This window comes from Myotis daubentonii, chromosome 8 (genome assembly GCF_963259705.1).
Source record: "Myotis daubentonii chromosome 8, mMyoDau2.1, whole genome shotgun sequence".
Lineage (NCBI taxonomy): Eukaryota > Metazoa > Chordata > Mammalia > Chiroptera > Vespertilionidae > Myotis > Myotis daubentonii.
In genome coordinates this window covers 64,505,086-64,519,149 of record NC_081847.1, presented here as the reverse complement: position 1 = coordinate 64,519,149, position 14,064 = coordinate 64,505,086, and positions in this window count along the sequence as shown.

The following is a 14,064-nucleotide window of genomic DNA, read 5'->3' as shown; positions in this document are numbered from 1 at the left end:
GATTCTGGTAACATATGATGTTGCTACATTCTTAGTTCTACCTCAAATTGTGGAGTAGGTCTTCAAACTGTTTCTGGCAAGAGTAAACAGGGTGAAAGACAGCAAGGTGGCAAAGTCCTTTCTATTGCCCCCAATAATGTAGACTTTCATGTCCTCCTTTGTAAACGGGGGTATGTGAGTACCTATGTCTGGCCGTGTAAATCAAAAACGCAGGTGTCTGTCTAGCTGCACCTGCACAGAGCCTGGCACTCAGCAGGGATTTCTATGACTTAGTGCCACTGCTGAGATTCTGCTTTCATCGTGTTAGGTTTGGGAGAGAAGGGCTCCTAATAAGCCCCAGGCCAGACGGGTTGCCTCCCCGAGGAGGTCTGAGAACAGAGAGGCCTGGGCGAAGTCTCTTTCCAGTTTCCCTACCTTTGAATGGTGATAATACCTGCAGATGAAATGCCTTGTGTAAACCATCCTGCAAATATACTATATAATTATTTAACCACTGCAGAACTGGTTAGCACACGTGAGAGCCAGGTGGAGAAGCTGGTGTTGGTGTTGGTTTTGTTAGTCTCAGTACCTCAGAGGCTCAGCTTCCTGGACTGTGTGCATGCTTTCCTGCGCAGTGGGTGACCGGCTAACCCAGAGGCAGAAATGTCTACTGTTTGTAGATTCGAGCTCTGAATCATGAAATTGTAAGCAGATGACCTTTGATCACAGCATGGACTTCCTGCTCCTGTAAGACATTTTGAAAATGGGTCTTGTGTGAGTGGTCTGCACACTCTGCTGAAGGATTTCCTTCACCTGGTCCCACCCCGCTTTTCTGCTTTACCCAGGCCAATCTTCTCTGCATCTCTGAAGTCCCAGTTAAGGTACTTCACGTCGTGCATTACTGTTAGTGACAGTTGGAACTGTCTGGAAAAAGAAGAGATAGCAACCACTGAAGGGAAAAGGAGGGTTGAACACGGGATGGAATGGAACCTAAAGATTCTGGAAGTCCTCCTCCAGGAACTGGTTCCCATGATTCGGCATAGGGGGCCAGATGACTTGTAGTTGGCTGCAGTGTAGCCGTAGCTTTAGTGAGCCTGAAGCCCCAGATGCTGCCGGGAGGCGGGAGCCTGTGTTCCCAGAAAGGCGCGCAGGCCAGGCGGTGCCCCGCCTGAGGTGCGCCCTGTGCATTGTGGTTCTCGGGCAAGCGACCAGCAGTTACCACTTACCAGTCTCCATGATCTTCCTGATAGCAGCCCTTCCTCTTCCCTAGGGAGCACCTACATTTTGGCCAAACATTAGGAATTTAATATTTAATGTTAAAAGAGAAACTGTTTAGAAAGGCTAAGATCCCTGGGCCCCCCTTAAACAAAGAGCTTGTTCTCTTAAAGCAATTACCAGAAGTAAAAACGCAACAATGCCAGTAAAACTTTTAAAAGGTACACACATCTGCAGAAAGATGATTTGAGCTCAGGCTGTCTGTGGGTGGCTAGATAGCTGGCCATGACCCGGAAGAAGGCCCTGCGGTCAGAAGTGTCCCTACAGCCGCTGTTCCTGCAAAAGCCTGTCTGCGGCTGGCGACGTGAGCACTGAGCTGCCGCTTTGACCTGGGTGGGGTAGGAGACGGGGCATCGGTGACACAGTGCTGTGAGAGAGCAACTGCCTTGGTCCACCAGTTCGTGTGTATCTTTAGTAGCAAGTTATAATGAGATTCGACAAATGATTGAATCTACTGCCCCTGGCTAAGCATCATGAAATAATTTTGCTGGTGAATCATCCTTTGTTTATTGGAAAGAAACCTCAGGCTCTGGCACGCACACTGTGTCATCTGGTCCCACCCTGCTTTGCAGCGTCACCCACAGCAGGTGTCTCCAGTGAGCGTGCCCACTAGAAGTTCCACCCCTCCTCACTTCTTCCCTCCTCACCCAGACTGTAGGGGGGCACCCACAGTCTGGGTGCCTTTCTCACTGCGGCTGCTGGGTCTTCAGTGCATGTGAGTGTCTGCTGGCCACTCTCTCACTGCTTCCTACAAGTTCACTGTGGGAGGAAGGGTTGCAAAGACGGCAGGGAGGTCAAGGGCAGGCGGCTGATCCTCGTCTACAGAGACTGTCTGCTCAGCTGACTTTCTCCTCTGCCTCCCAGGATCTAGCTTCCTCCTTGCAGGCTCTGTTCTCTCTGTATAAGGCTTGCTCCTGCCTCCCTTCCTATGCCCCATGCTACATTTCTTTTTCTCCTCTCTAACACAGGTTCCCATCCTTTCCACATCCAACAGGCTAGACCCATAGTCTTTGTCAAGAATCCATTTCGGATAAGAGCAGGAGGTTTCTTTTTCTCTCTCTAGTTTTTTGACATGATTAGATTTATGTGTGTGTGTGTGTGTGTGTGTGTGTGTGTGTGTGTGTCTGTTTTAAACCCGATTAAAATTATTAAAATTATACAACTCCTCTGCAAATTTAGTTTCATCCATCTGAAGACATGATTCGTTTAGTTAGAAAGTAAGATAATGCCCTCCTCATATTTCGACACTTTACTGTCTTCAGATAACATTGCATTTAAGAAGCTTTCCATATTAGTAAATATAGATTAACTTTAATTCTTTTGAACTCTTGCATATAAGGCTATGCTATAAATTTACATCTATGTATAACCATTCCATATTAATGGAAATAATGACGCTAGAGTGTATATTTCTATCAAATATATTTTAATTACTTAAAAATAACACTTCTATAGTTAGGTATTTTTAAAAAATATTTATATTGATTTTTTACAGAGAAGGGAGAGGGATAGAGAGTTAGAAACATTGATCAGCTGCCTCCTGCACACCCTCTACTGGGGATATGCCCGCAATGAAGGTACATGCCCTTGACCGGAATCGAACCTGGGACCCTTCAGTCTGCAGGCCTATGCTCTATCCACTGAGCCAGATCGTTAGGGCTATAGTTAGGTTTTTAAATGTGCTTTCTGTGGAAAGTCAAAATTGAAATTTTAAAGATAATACCCTGGGAGAACCAAGATGGCGGCATAGGTTAACGCCGGAGTTTGCTGCTTTGAACAACTACTTCAAAAGTGAAACCACAAAACGGAAGGGACATCACCCAGAACCACAGGAAGGCTGGCTGAGTGGAAGTCCTACAACTAGGAGGAAAGAGAAACGCATACGGACACTCAGAGGAGGCGCAGTGCTGAAGTCAAATTCTGAGGTGCGGAGTGCGCGGAGCGGGCTGGCGGCTGAGGGCGCGGTTGTTGTTTTCAATTGGGAGGGAGTCGCAGACTCTGAGCTCCAGATCCGGGCGAGTCTTTAGGGACCCAGACTCAAACGGGAGAAGCGGGACTGTCTGGCTTCGGTCAGAGCGAGTGCAGCTTTCTCTCCGAGCTTTGCAGCGGGTGCTGGGACTCAGAGAGGCAGAGCCCCTGGGGACAGGACTGAGAGCCGCCATAAGTGCTCTCTCAGGCCCACCCTGTTGATCCTGTGCGACCCGCCCTGCCCACGCCCTGCACAGAGGCATTTGCTGGATAGCCTCAGGCAAAGGCTAGATTAGCACCTCCCTAGAGGACAGAAGTTCTCTCACTGCTGACACAGCTGATTCTCATAGCCACTTGGCCTGGAGGTCAAACCCTCCCTGGAATTAGCTACAACAATCAAGATTTATCTATAAGACTGCGAACAAAGACCACTAGGGGGTGCACCAAGGAAGCATAACAAAATGCGGAGACAAAGAAACAAGACAAAATTGTCAATGGAAGAAATAGAGTTCAGAACCACACTTTTAAGGTCTCTCAAGAACTGTTTAGAAGCTGCCGATAAACTTAATGAGATCTACATGAAAACTAATAAGACCCTCGATCTTATATTGGGGAACCAACTAGAAATTAAGCACACACGGACTGAAATAACGAATATTATACAGACGCCCGACAGCAGACCAGAGGAGCGCAAGAATCAAGTCAATGATTTGAAATGCGAGGAAGCAAAAAACATCCAACCGGAAAAGCAAAATGAAAAAAGAATCCAAAAATGCGAGGATAGTGTAAGGAGCCTCTGGGACACCTTCAAGCGTACCAACATCAGAATTATAGGGGTGCCAGAAGATGAGAGAGAGCAAGATATTGAAAACCTATTTGAAGAAATAATGACAGAAAACTTCCCCCACCTGGTGAAAGAAATGGACTTACAGGTCCAAGAAGCGAGGAGAACCCCAAACAAAAGGAATCCAAAGAGGACCACACCAAGACACATCATCATTAAAATGCCAAGAGCAAAAGATAAAGAGAGAATCTTAAAAACAGCAAGAGAAAGAAACTCAGTTACCTACAAGGGAATACCCATACGACTGTCAGCTGATTTCTCAACAGAAACTTTGCAGGCCAGAAGGGAGTGGCAAGAAATATTCATGCAGTGGGCTTTCTTGTTGTTTTGTTGATGGTTTCTTTTGTGTTGCTGGGTGCGGGGTCGGGGGGGGGGGCGTTGGTAAGTGATCAACTGAAGGACTTGTATGCATGCATATAAGCATAACCAATGGACACAAGACACTGAGGGGGAAGGGAGGTGGGGGGAAGGTCAAGGGGGAAAAAAAAGGAGACATATGTCTACTCTTTGTAATACTTTAAGCAATAAAACAAAATTTAAAAAAAAAAATAATAAAGATAATACCCTGCCATGTGAAGGATATTATTCCTAGGAAATTATGGTGTAGTTTTGTATTATAAAATCATCAAGTCTCATTTCCAGTGTCTTTTATTAAGTTTCAATTGAATTATGGTAAAATCTACACCAAGCACTGTGCCTGACATTGGGGACATACAGCAATGAATGGGTCCCTACCCTCAGTAGCATCATCCAATTTGGACCACTAGTTCATACAAGGCAAGGGAAATTATATATAACCTTCAAGCATTACTATTTCCTAAGAAAGGATGACTGGTTTTTACTGGGAGTGGGGTGAGGACAGGTGGGGCGGGTGAGAGGACAGGGATCCAGTCTCAGACTGAAAGAGGCATTTGGGCACAGCTCCTTCCAGCTGCAGTAGACACCTGCAAATAAGAGGAGGAGAGAGCAGTGAATTCTTAGTACTGCTGAAGGCTGGTACAAAAGTAAGAAACTTAAAGTTGCCTTTAAAAGGTATGGAAAGAATGTCCCAAGAACACGTGTCATGTAGCTACTGGACATGACACCTACCAGGTTTCTGCATTTCAATGTTCTCATCTGTAAACTGGGGATAATAATGTCCACTTCATGCTGTTTTTGTGAGCACTGGAAATAATCTGCTCAGTAGGCTTAGCAATATCCTTCACCCAGAGTAGGCACTCAGCAATATTATCCATTATTATATGGATATAAGTCTATTATTATTCTATTGTCAATGTCACTAACAGTATGAAACTCAGGCTCAGAGAGAGTTACTGTATTCACTAATAAGTGGTTAGCCCAGAATGGTAACTGGGTTTTCTGACACCAAATCACTGCTTGTGCTAACACACTGTGTTTCCTCCTGGCAAATGTTCCCTAAAAGGGTATTTTACCACATTTTACTATTCCAGAAAACCACTGAATGTTTATCTGTTAGGGCTATATAAAAAGAAATATTGCAGTCTAAAAAGTAGGTTTCTTCCAAAATGTACATCTCAAATGTTTATGTTTAACGTAAAAATCCAGTATGTATTATTAAATGGTAGAAATGGATGATTTAAAAAACACTGCACATTTAAAGAAATGTCTCCAAAACCCCCAAATCTCTTCATCTGTATACAGCAATTACATGTTTCAATATTTTGTCGAAGTTTCTTATTTATTCAAAGTTAAATTCTCTTTCAACAATTACATAAACAGCATATTTAGACAATGCCCAAAAGGAGAGAAACAGTTTATAAGACCCTGACACCATCCCCTTCCTAATTCCCCCCAGTCATGCAAGATAACGTATATATCCTCCTCACCTTCCTTCTGGCTTAGAGGTCATGTTTAACTGTTTTTACAGTAATCGACTATCTACATTTATAAATAGATATAGATATCTATCTCAGATACTTCTCTATCTCAGATTTTTCTTTTTAAATTGTCATCAAAATACTGTAGTAAGCATTTATTCACTGGTGCTTTGTTTCCATTGGACTGAAGGTTATATATATATATTTTCCTTGCAAGCCACACTCCAGTCAATAGCTTTACAGCATAGTTATTGTCTCTTATGATAGTAATTATGCAGGCTTCATGGTTTTTAACATTGTTTTAATTAATAACTACATAAGTTTTCTAAGTCTGCCTCTTCTTACTTTATGTTACACCTGTATACCCTTGTTTATATGTCTTTCTAACCTTCATATTAATGACTTTTTAACAATGTATATTCTTTTGTTTATGGTTGTTTAGAAAAGCCTGATGATTCCTCAGCTGTTAGGTGTAATGGGTAAGGAGGGTTATGGATCCTTTATGAAGAATGCTCATTCATTGCCCTTTCTCTTCATGCTGTCCATACACGAGATGGCTCGAGTTACTGAAGTGATGGAGAAAGCACACAATGCTATTTGCATAACACAAAGTACTTGAGCATGTTCTACCCTCTTTGAGCAGGAGATTGTGAACATTTTGGGTATGTTTTACTGATAGAAAAGGATGTTGGTCTTTCAATATGTAAACAGAACTGAATTTACTGCAAATCAGAGAAAGGATTAATGAATTTTGATTTTCCACTTATTACATCTGCAGCACATATGCGAGCTAGTTCCTGTTCTGACATCTTCCATGGTGTTTGTTTCCAAATTGAGACTTGAGGGCTTCAAAGAGCCTCACTCAAAGTGGATATCTGACTTACAATATGGAATAAATCTATCGTTTTTATTTTTGCTGTCAGATCACTTGGTCATTCCAACAACAACAACAACAACAAAAAAAAATACAAAAAAACAAAAAACAAAAAATCATGTGTTTGGTTGGTAACTTTTGTTTGTTTCTCAGAACATCCATATTATACATTCCGGGACGGCAATTAAAGTCCCAACCCAATGTGATTTCACTACCCAGATAGTTGAAGACAATGCTGGATTGGAATGCTGAGTGTTTACCTTTGGTTTCTGAGGTCCATTTTCCAAAAACAATATGGTGAAAAGAAAGTTACGCACTTTATTTTTCCAGAAAGCACTAAGTATATATTATATAAAATATAGTCCTTGGTTTAAGATCCTCATGTTTCAGGAGACGGCTCAGTTGTCTTCTTGTAATAACATCAACGTATGTCACACACCAGCTATGTGGCATTCACAGCTCTTCTGGTTTAGGGGTGAAAACAAGAAAAACAGATTGGAGTTTGCCTCAAAATACAGCTGCTCCCGAGACGCTTGGAGCCTCTCTAGTGACATGGACGACTGGGTTTTAGTTTAGAGAGGACAAAGGTCAAGTCCTCGACACTCATGAATGAAGATCATGATGGCCCGTCAGAACAGCTAAAAGTTAAGATCAACATCAGGGAAAATATTGTGCCTTAGGAGAGCGTCTAAGAGGCAAAAATGAAATTCTTTTAGGCCAGTGTAGATGAGATGTAATACTTAGGAAGGTGTTAGCATGAAGTAACACTTGACATTTTTGGAAAATCATAGTGACACCAATTAGGATTTCCTATTCATTGCAGCATTACTCACAATAGCCAAGACATGGAAACCACTTGTGTCCATCGACAGACGAATGGATAAAGAAAATATTATCTATATATGTATGCAAAAATATATAATATTATTCAGCCATAAAAACAGAAGGAAATCTTGCCGTTTACAACAACATGGGTGGACCTTGAGGGCATTCCGCTAAGTGAAAAAAGTCAGCCAGAGAAAGACCAGTACTGTACAGCAGGCTTTCTGAGATGGCTCCTGTGCTGAGTGATCTCACTGTGGCTAGAAGATCTGGATCCCTTCTAATCTGAAATTTTTTATTTTCTTTTCCTTTTCTAAAAAAATTTTTTTCTCCTTAAAAAAAATTTTTTTTTAGCCCGATAAAGATGAAATGTTCTTTTCTTGAGGTCAAGTATTTAAAGGTCATCCAGTTTAAACACAAACATCTGTATAACCCATAATAAATGAATCATCCATTTGTCTGCAGTGAGGAACATTGACTAGTGACCTACTCCCCTTTGGAAAATACATGTTGCTTGTGGGCCTCTCGTTATTGTTTTGGCAAAGATTGTTTGCCAGGAGTCTGGTGTCCTGACTTTTCCATTTTCAGAGGATAAAGAGAATCATTTTTTAAAAAAATTAAAATATTTTTTAAGGTGACTAAGTATCCTATTAAATTTAAGAGCAGGAACTTAATTCAAAAATACACTTGCAAATTTATTGCCCGTTGCTGAGGCTAACTATGATGATGTGACCTTTTATCCTTTTCTGAGTAACGTGGCTGAAGAATTTGAACCCCTGTCAAGGCTGTTCACCATGGGATGACTCATATGAGGCTGAGAGTGGGTAACTGTGGGTTTGTCTGCGCTGGGGCACAGCTGTGATGCACATATATTTTAGGTTAGTTTTCTGTATAGATTACTTTTACTTATCCATTCTCATGAACCATTCAGATGATATGAATTAATCAAACCCACAAACTAATTTTTGTTAGGGGCTTCAATACCTTTCCTAGAAAAATGTTTCTAGCATGTCCAGTAAGTAGGCAAAATAAGTGGCCCCTCTTGCCTGCCTATGGAAGACAAGTTGTTTCTGCTGGGAGAAATGGAAATCTTTGGTGACTTTGGGGAAGTCAGACTGGTTGAAAGAGGAGGGGGGAGGAGAGAGAATCCACTAGACTGATAACTCAAGAACAAACTTTCTGTTTCTGAATAATTCAATTCACATCATGGAAGGCTGCAGGAAAAGGGTAAAATATTTACCCAACAAATATTTATCAAGCATCTACTATGTGCCAGGTCCTGGACCGGGCTCTGTGGATTCAGCAAAGAAAACAATAAAATGAGGCATGGTTTCTACTCCCCTGGAACTTAGAGTCTATGGACATCCAATCAAATAACCACAGAAAGGAACGTGGAAGTACAGCTGTGGCCGGTGCTGCAAAGGCAAGGCAAGCGGAGCCGCGAAAGCACAGAGTGAACAAAGTTGACCTAGACAGGGGCTCAGGAGAGACTCCCTTGAGGCAGCCACTTCCTCGAGGCAGGCCGAGATCTGAAAGGAGAAATAGGCTTTAACCTGTCATAGCGACCCTGTGGTGGTGACGGGTTCGGAGGAGGATGGCACCTTTGAAGAACAGAAAGCACATGTGCTCACTGGCGCTTGAATGTCCTGGGCTGGCGTTGTGCTGCTGAAGCTCATGCCTTGGGTAGCTGCAGACCATGGAAAGCTGTGGGGGCTTTGAAAAGGGAGCTGAGGTAGCTACTGAAGGGTTTTAGGCAGGTAAGCTGGTTGATTAGAGACCAGCTGGGAGGTGATGCACAGGAGGGCAGTAGGTACATGATGAGGTCAGAGCAGTCCCCAGAATGTGCCACATTGGCACGTGGATTATTGCAAGCTGAAGACAATCAAGGCCCAACAGAGTCAAGAAGAGCTTAAGGAGGAGAACTATTATCAGAGATAACTTTTTACATCCCAAAGACTTATCTGCATGGCATGGCAAAGGCTTGTTTACCAAACATTTGCTCTTCCCATCTCCCTGTGAATTGTCTTCCTCCCCTTTGAAGTTCCAGACCCCTGGTTTAGGATGGCATATAAACCTCTCACATCTCTGTGGTGCTCCCGTATGTACAAACTTAAAGTTGTTTTTCTCCTGTAAATCTGTCTTATTTAAATTTAATTATTAGGCCAGCCAAAGAAGCTAGAAAGAAGGAAGGGAGATGTTTTCCTCTCCTATTCATGGGTTCTAGGGTGAAGGTAGTGGTGGGAATAGAGACTGAGAGATACTCAGGAAGGAAACCCTTTTTAACTTGGAGATGGACCATTTATGTGAAGTGAGAGAGAGGAAGAGGCGGACTCCAAGGGATTGGGCTTTGACAAATGGTTGGATGGTGGTTTTATTCACTTAATTACGGACCACTGGAAGAGGACGAGTGTTTTTTGGAGAAATAGTATAAATTTAGATGTGTATAATATTGAATTTGCAGTATATATTTCTGGTATTTTAATGGAGACATCTGAAGGCAATGGACTATATAGATATGGATCTCTGAAGAGCAAGTGAGATTGAATTTAGGAATTTGGGAGCCATTGTATGGTACTGAGAGAGTCTGAAATGAATGAACTATAAATAAACTTTGAGAAACTCAGCATTTAATCACTGGGTGGAAGAGGATGAGCCAGTAAAGACCAAGAGGAAAATGTAGAAGAAAAACCAAGAGAATATAGTTTTCCTGGAAACCAAAAGAAACTGGTGTTTCAAGACAGAGAGGATAGTACTCATTGGTGCCAAATGCTACAGATGGTCAAATAAGATGGGGACTGATCAGATTCCACTGGATTTAGCAACACGGAGATTCTTAGTAACCTCGAGAAATTTAACTTTAGAAATTAAAGTGAAATCCAAGTGCAGGGAAAGTTTTACCCAATACAAAATATAACAGTATCTTCAAAGCACTAAAGGTAGGTTTAAATTACAAATAAATACTGATCTCTGGCCTGGTTGAGTTCACAAAGAGATATGCCATGTGAATATTCTTGTTAGGGTGTGTAGCTTTCAGGTCACACAGCGGTGTAAAGAAGAAAGGTAACCAATCTAAGTGTAGAGAGAAAAAGTAACCAGAAGACCTGAAGGTTAATCTTTGATCCTCCATTAGCTAACGGTACCTAACTCCCCTTGAGCAGGTCTCCTTGTCTGTCTGAGTTGCAGCTCTTGGCAGTCTAAGGCTGCATGTTAGGAAATGATTCCTAGAGTTTCTTGTGTACCAGTGTGGAGGGTGCTCTTCATGGGGCCAGAAGGACATGAGCAAAAGTTCCATACTGCCAGCTCTACAATATAACGGGGGTAATATCCACAGCTTCTCTGGGTTTCAATTTTTCCACTTGAAAATGTGGGTGCTCTAGGATTTCCCCCCGACCCCCAAGGCCATTTACAGTTTTGAAATGAAAATAATTAGTTTCATCAAAGTGAACATCTAATTTCATCTGGTCAATTAAGCTGATTAGGCACTTGTTATAATATCTTCATCACTGGGTGAGTGAATTCTTTTAACATTTTTCTAAAATCATAATATTTTGTCTTCTGACTTGCCTTTCAATTTTCTGTGCGTGTGCAAGGGAGCTGCGGCTGCTCCTTCCCAGGGGGTGGGATCATCAGCACTGTCTGGAGGCCTCCTCTGTGCGATCGTGGTCTCTCGCTCACACCAAGGCCCACATTTTCAGGAATAAACACAGTTGGGGATGGATGATTCCCTGGCTTCATAAAACCTCTAAAGAACATTAGATAATGTTCATTGTAGAAGTAAAACTTAATTATCCTCTGTGCCAGCAGTTTTTATGTCTCATAAGAGATTCTGTTGGAGGGTCACTGGGTATTTCAAAGATGTTTGGAAACAATGCATTGATGGAATTGTCTTCAACAGAAAGTCATTAAGTGTTTATGACTTTTGGTGGGTCTATCTAAACCACTTAGCTGCCGTTGTTTCATTGTGGACTTAATTTTTAAAAAGTATTAAAGGGAGCTAACTTTGCAGCAAAGGAGCAGATACACTTAGCTACTGAAAACTCGCCGAATTCTGGAAGAATAGGAACTTTGAGGATGATGCCTCATTGGGAGAAATACTTAAGGGGCAATTTTAGTCACTTTCTGTTCTATAGGGCCAGTGGAATAATTCAAAACATGGTGATTTAAACAGCCTGTGGATATGATGGAAGAAATAGTAAGTCTAGTTTGAATGAGGTATCTAAGTTAAAAATAATTATACCAAAATCTTAGGAAAAAAATAGGAGCTGTTAAAAGTTAATCCAGTGACTAAAAAGCTTGTTCTCAGCAAATGAAATCATACACAAAATGAAACAGCAACCTACTGAATGGGAGAAAATATTTGCAAATCATATGTCTAATAAGGAGTTAATATCCAATATATATAAATAATTCACACAACTCAATAGCAAAAGATCAAATAATCTGATTAAAAGATGGGCAGAAGAGCTGAATAGACATTTTTTTTTAACAAAGAAGATGAACAGGTGGCCGATATCACTAAGCATCAGGGAAATGAAAATCAAAACTATAATGAGATACTACCTCATATCTGTTAGATTGGCTATAATAAAAAAGGCAAAACATAACAAGTCCTGACAAGGATGTGGAGAAAAGGAAACCCCTATGCACTCTTGGTAGAAATGTGAATTGGTGCAGCCACTATGGGAAACGGTATGGAAGTTCCTCAAAAAATTAGAAATGAATTACCATATGATTCAGTAATTCTTCTGAGTATTTAGCCAAAGAAATAAAAAACACTAACTTGAAGTAACATCTGCACCCCCATGGCCATTGCAGTATCTATCTATCTATCTATCTATCTATCTATCTATCTATCTATCTATGGCTAATATGCAAAGTGTCCCCTCTGGAGTTCAACCCGGAGACCGAGAGTTCAGTCGCTTGCTATGACATGTGCTGACCACCAGCGGGCAGCATGGAACAAAGGGAGACCCCAGCTGACAGTCGGCAGCCGTGGAAGGGAGGCACCGGCTGGCAGCCAGAAGGCCCTGCTGGGCCCTGATCACCGGCCAGGCCTAGGGACCCTACCCATGCACAAATTTCATGCACCAGGCCTCTAGTTATTTATAGTTGCCAACATATGGAAACATCCTAAGTGTCCACAAATAAATGAATGGATAAAGAAGATGTTGTATAGCTAATGGAATGTTACTTAGATCTAAAAAAGAATGAACTCTTGCTGTTTGTGACAACATGGGCGAACATTATGCTAAGTGAAAGAACTCAGAGAAAGAAAAATACCATATGATCTTATATGTGGAATAAAAAACCCACAAAACCCACCAACCCACCCACCCAACCAACCAAACTCATAGATACAGAGAACAGATTTGTGTTTGTCAGAGGCAAGGGGTAAAGGTCAGGTGAAATGGGTGACAGGGGTCAAAAGGTACAAGCATCCAGTAATAAATAACATCATGTACAGTATGCTGACTATAGTTAATAATAGTATATTGCATATTTGGAAGTTGCTAAGAGGGTAGATCTTGAAAGTTCTCATTATAAGAACAAAACTATAACTATATATGGTGACAGTTATTAACTAGTGTACAACAAGTGATCATTTCAAAATGTATATAAAAATATCAAATCAATATGTTGTATACCTGAAACTAATATCATGTTATATGTCAATGATACCTCAATTTTAAAAAGTCAGCCCACTGGAATATGTTTAATACATATTTTATAAACATGTAGGAAAAAATACAATAGAGCAATGCTGGTTACCTTTCTGCATGTCATGGTTACTTTTGAGATCTGATGAAAGCTGAGTGTTTCTATCAAGACAAAGGTGCATGTCCACAAAGCCAGCTACACTGCCCAAAATCCCTGGTCAGGATTGGGGCCTTAAACAGCAATGGCCAACATAAGATGCAGAGTCGCTCATGCAGTGTTTTACATAAGGATGTTGCCTGTTTGTGATACTTCATATTGGGTAGTTACCTGCTGACACATTCTTGCATTCTTTCAATGCAAAACAGAGAGGTGAACTAGTAAAACACATGTAACCATAATAAGAGGCAGGACTGAGAGACTTAGCTGAGAAAAGAGCCAACACAGAGCAGCCATATAATGGGAATGATGGAGTCGCTGAGAGGAAGCTGTGGGTATCTGCTTCTGAAAGTTATTCAAGATGACTGTTTTGCTGCATGTAGACAACGAGGGGCATATTCCATTTCCCTGCCACGCCTGGCTGTGTAGTTTCTGAGATGTTTTCTGAGTTCCCTTTACTCATTACCCTAAACCTCTAACATCTAAGGCAGTGCTCCTCAAAATTTCCAACCAAAGCACCCCCTATAATCTCAGAGTCATGGAGGAGAGCCCGGTAGGTCCAGAGACCTGGGCCAACCTGCAGGCAGCAAGGAAGATAGTCCACTTTTCTTATTATTTCAAAAACACACCCAATTTTCAATCTATAATAT